Source organism: Xiphias gladius, chromosome 11 (assembly GCF_016859285.1).
Source record: "Xiphias gladius isolate SHS-SW01 ecotype Sanya breed wild chromosome 11, ASM1685928v1, whole genome shotgun sequence".
NCBI lineage: Eukaryota > Metazoa > Chordata > Actinopteri > Istiophoriformes > Xiphiidae > Xiphias > Xiphias gladius.
In genome coordinates, this window is record NC_053410.1 from 11,143,514 (window position 1) to 11,149,513 (window position 6,000).

Consider the following 6,000-nt stretch of genomic DNA (forward strand, 5'->3'; position numbering starts at 1 on the left):
GAACATACAATATTCTATTAGTGAGCACTCATCAATATTCTTCACTATCGAGCCCACACAATTCACAAGTACAGCAATCTCGGGAATCAGCCCCTGCCTCATCAGATAAATACTGCATGTCTGTCAAAGGCTGCAAAGACACATATAATGATGAGTGTATTAACTAAAGTCAAATTACATCACCATTCATCTTAATTTTTTATTCTGAAGAAAAACCATTGACGTGTTCTTCTGGCTAGTCATTAAACCTTCCTCTGCTTGGATGCAGAAATGCCCCCTCCCTAATTTATCCATATCTAATGCATGCAGGGATCATACACATGCGTGCAACACTAACTAAACACTTCATTATAATTCATAGATGCTTCGGATATCCACTTTGATTCAATTAAGACTTTAAAAAGGCATACCAGATCAATCCCTCACTCTTTTTGCAATACCTGTGAATATTTGTGCAACTCCAAAAAAGGGAGAACAACTCTTACCTCGAGAAAACGATCAGAGGCGCAAAGGACAAGAAACCACAGATCCCCTGTAGAGCCAGTGTTCATCCATGTATTCAGTGGGTGCCAGGGTACCGTCCAGCAACTGGAGCAGCTCTCGCAGGCTGCGGGAGGACCAAAAGAGAGGCAGCCGGTGCAGTGACAGCTGGAGTAGTTGTGGCACATCCGGCAAAGAATCAGGTTATTGGGATGAAAGGGGGAAAAAAGCAGACAGACATTGCCTCAAAACCTCACTGGTATCCCCTTCCTGCCTTTTACTCTCTCCCCCTCTTCTCCCTTACACACCTTATTCAAGTATCACTGACACTCATTCGCTCTTGCCCCTGCACTCACCGGGAATAGGCACTCACGCACACAGCGGAGATCTCCATCTCGCGGTGCTGCTGCTGCATTCCCTGTGCATTCGTGATTGAGTGTATGTGTGTGTAAGAAAGGGAGGGAGAAGGTGGGCTGGTGGGTGGATGGGTGGGTGGATATGGCAAAGGGAGGAAAGAGTAGGAAGAGGAGGAGGGGGAGGAGGAGGAGGAGGAGGAGTGAGGGGTAGTACGCAAGCTGCTGGGGAAAGTCCAAAGTCGCTGAGCTGCATCATCGGCGAAGAACCCCTTAACTTGTCCTCCACAGGCGGGCTCCGCTGACACTGAGCTGTTATATAATCTGAAGGGCTTCGGGAGACGACAGAGGGAGGGAGCTGTGAAATAATGCATAATAATGCATTGTGCTTTTAATTGGATGTCTCCTGCCCCCCCCTTTACTTTCATACTTCTACACACTGCTAATGAGAGGTGGTGTAGGGGGCTGAATCCAGCAAAGGAAAAGAGAAGGGGCTCTCTAGCTGCACAAAGGGGGTAACAGAGGAGGCGAAGAGCCGACAGGGCAGCAGTGTTAATTAGAATCTGAGACAAGAGAGAAAATGAAATGACGAGAGGGAGTAATAGAGACAGTGAGACAGAGCAAGGGGAGTAGAAATAGAAATGTTCACTGGAAAAATTGGAATATTGATTTTGCAGACATCTTAAATTTCTTACATTTCTCTAACTTTCTTAAAGTTTATGGCTTACTTATGTACAAATTCCTGTTATTACAGGGAATGGACATAATAATATGAACCACTGCATGCAATTCAAGGTCTGCAATAAATACTACATTTCTTAAAACAGGGTGGGGGATTACATCAAAGACTCACAAAATAATCCCAGTTAAAGTCCCAAAGAGGATTTTTTTTTTCATATGTGTATACACACACACACACACACACACACACACACACACACACACACACACACACACACACACACACACACACACACACACACACACACACACACACACACACACATATATATGTATTTACCATATGTATACCTATGTAATACCAGACATATAGTAATGTATTACACTACAAAGGCTACAAGGACTCATTTTGCACAAAGAAATAAAAAAATATCATATTGTGGGAACAAAATCACACTGCAAATAAGTTTTATTGTGTCAGAATAAGCTGATACAGCTTTTTTTTTTGAGGGTCTATGTGTTAGTTTGCATAGCTAACACTACTGAACTAAAGTCAACATTCTTTTATTTGGATCTCATTATCTTCATCTATGGATAATGTTTTTTGTCCCAAATTTATCTATTTCTGCTCGATTTCAGTTCTGCCATTTGCTTTATTTAAAGCTCCTGCGTGTAGGATTTATAATTTTCTTTTTTCGTGCCCCCTAGTGGCAGTATTCAAAAAGACACTTTGGGAAACAGCAATGCACTGATCCCATCCTGGCAATACTGAGAATGAATGAGCTAAAAGTTGTATATGGACTGTGTTCATTTTTGTTGGGATTTTTTTCATTTTTCTATAAAAACCTATACCATCACAATAATTTGAAAGATTCTAAAATTACATTTAAAAAAAATTATAAGCAGGGAAACTTTAAGCTTATTTTATTTGCAGTCAAACATTTCCGACTTTTTTTTAAATAACGTCTCCAAAAGGTAAAAGAAAAAAATAAAATGCCGAATGTTTTCTCAATAATGTTCACAAAATTATTGAGAGTAGTGCAAATAAAAGTTTCAGTACTGAAAAGCTGGATCAGTATGGATAAAACCCCAAAAGACATATAACCCTATTTTTATTATAATTATTAGTTTTATTATTAGTCTCATTATTATTACACATTTTTTTGTTATATGTCCACTGTGCTATGCCCCCCCCTTTTTTTTTCCATCTCTCTCTCTCTTTCTCTCTCAACCCAGCCGGTCAGGGCAGAGGGCCGCCCACCATGAGCCAGGTTCTGTTCAAGGTTTCTACCTGTTAAAAGGGAGTTCTTCCTTGCTGCTTTCGTCAAGTGCTTGCTCACGGGGGAATGTTGGGTCTCTGTAAATATATATATATAACTATAAAGAGTACGGTCTAGACCTGCTCTACATGAAAAGTGCCCTGAGTTAACCTCTGTTATGATTTGCGCTATACAAATAAAATTGAATTTAATTGAATTGAATAACCCTTTTGGCTGGTGAAGAAAGTCGAACATACATACATACATATAAACCAGAGACCTAAATATTTTTCTCAGATGGACTAAATAAAGAATCCAAATTTAAACTAAAGTTGCTCTAGTTGCCAAGCCTCTGCCCCAATATTTTTTTGTCAGCAGGCCGTATATTCCTTTATATGCATATATTGTATGCATATACAGTATGTATGCGTGTGCCTGTGATACAGTATATACATGTATTTTAAATGTGCAATATAAACCTCACAATCTCAAAAGGTAAAAAAGTAACTAAGAGATCTCTCAGTAAATTCAGTGAACCAATACTGTCAATTTCCTGGAAATACCAAGTTTCATTGTTTGGCATTCTGCTTCATAAGATAGCCCTAGATATTGAAGCCTGTTATAAACTAAAATATTGCAAACGTACCTTTCCCAGTAATCGTTGATTCAAGAGCAAGCTGTAGTTTTTGTCATTTACTTCAGAAGGAAGATGATAGAGCTCTGAAACCTTGAGGGGTGTTCCATAACAATTTTCAGTTTTAAAGCACAGCTTGTTATGTTTTTCTGTTTACGTTTAATTAAACTTTGATTACTTCTCAGTGATAGGCTGAAGTTACGATAGAGATGTCACAAGAGGACCAAAGTTTTACAATTCTTTGCTTATGTAAGCAACCTGAAGGTGAAGAAGAGAAAAGGTTTTTCAAATGAGTGTTTTCTTCCAAAAGGCTGCGGGGGAGCGGCAGCCGGTGCAGTGATTTGCTGACTGCTGTCTTATTGATTTAATTGTCTGTTTTCCTCCCAGCCCTGCCTGTTCATGGGCCTATGACGAGCTTCTGACGGCGCCTACTGCATGCATGCCAATCCAACCGAACCACGAACCACAGCTCCCCCTCAGTCCCAACACCAGTTTAATCTCACTGTGCTTAATGAGTGGAACAACACAGAGTTGACAAGAAGGGAAAATCCCTCCCCCCACTACCAATCTCCTCAATCCCTTCTCTACATCTCCATTTACTGACCTGCCAAAGGCTTTGAGGGGAGTGTCCACATTTATGCAAAAAAGCCATCCCTGCTTGCCAATGACTGTCAGCTTAACCATACATTACGCTTGGGTCCCTAAGGACAGCTTGAGCCTCTGGGCCACTGTACATGCGGAGACTTTAGAGTTGTCATACTCCATTGAAAATGGGGAAAATTGAATGAAGGCATGGGAAAGTGAAAATAAATTCGTGACCAGGAAAATAGCAGATGTTGCATAAAAGACTGAAGAAGAATGTTGAGGTTCAGACGCAAACACTATTCTCCTTTTTACAGTTGATTTCCCAGTCTCTACTGAGTTCTCCTAAGTCCCAAAGGTAAAGGAAATGTGCACTGTCAAACACCTCTTTTAGATCCACAGAGAGTCCCTAGGTGAAAGAGAAATGTTTGCATTAGCATATGAAATAGCCAAAGCAGTAAACATACATTTTTATCTTTTATCTAAATTATTCATGAGTATTTTCCCACTGTATGCAGCAAACATATGGGGATCAGAACAAGTAATATCAATGGATATTGCCACAAACACGAATAAACAAGGATTTCCTCATTATGAGAGTTTGTTCCACACATCCTGACTGCACCTGCTGAAAAACCATTTGGTGAATGATATTTGAAGCCTGTGGGACAAGGTGAACAGCACTGATCATGCATTTATGCTTCAAAGAGTTGGAGCACAGTCATGACATCACATCAGATAATGGTGCAGTTTTTAGTCGGCGTAACAAAAGGGATGGCAATGCTGGTCAGTCAGTCCGCCACTTAGGTGTGGACTGAAATATCTCAGCAACTGTTGGATGAATTACCATGAAGGTCAGTACATACAAAAAGGATGTATGCTAATAACTTTGGTAATCCCCTGACTTTTCCTCCAGCACGACAATTAGGTTGACATTTTTGATTTTTTTGTGAAATATCTCAACGACTATTGGATAGTTTTCCAAGAAACTGAGTTTTGAAGCCTCAATTTTTATGCAGTTTGTTTAAAATAATAAAAGTTCTAAAAACTTTTTTTGATAAAATGAAATTTGAAATAGCTATGAATGGTCCCCTGAGGATGAATCCTAATGACTTTGCTGATCCCTTGACTTTTCCTCTAGTGCCACCATGAGGTTGACATCGTGGCTTTGAGTAAAAGGTTTTGACAACTATTGAATGGATTGCCATGAAATTTGGTAGTTATATTCACATCCCTGTCAGAATGAACTGCATTAACTTTTGTAATCCGTGAACATTTCATAGCGCCATCATCAGGTCATTGGTGGCATACTTTGGTTTATGGCCAAATGCATTTAAAGCTAATGACATTCCCATGAACCTCAGCTGTTCCTTGTATTTTGTGCTAATTTGCAAATGTTTGCATGCTAACACTCTGAGCTAAAGTGATGACTATTGTAAATATTAGTCAAGAGTATTATTTGTGAATTTACAACACATGCAGTCATGCACACCCACAACACACACACACACACACGTACACACACACAACACAACACACACACACACGTACACACACACACACACACACACAACACACACACACACACACAAACACACACACACACACGTTATCCATCTCCCACTCCTAAAAGATACACACACAGACATTAACTAACAAGAACTGCACGGCTTGTTGAACACAGATGGTGGTTATTCTCCAAACTGCCATAATGTTAAATGATATTGTCCTTGTTAAGGAGATAACAGGTATTAATGCATTGACTCATTGGCTCTATTTTACCAAAGCGACACTCCAGTTTTATCCCAGCAAATAGCATTAAAAACATAGCACCATTAATCACTATTAATGTCTCCGGAAAATTGGCTTAACTATCTGTATAAACTCCCACAGACAAGCCAACGCTAATGCTGTTGAACTCGTTTCCATTATACAACTCAGGCACGTAAACACAAAACTAAATAATCAATGTAATATAGAATTGTTACATAACCCATAATTTCCCTGGTGG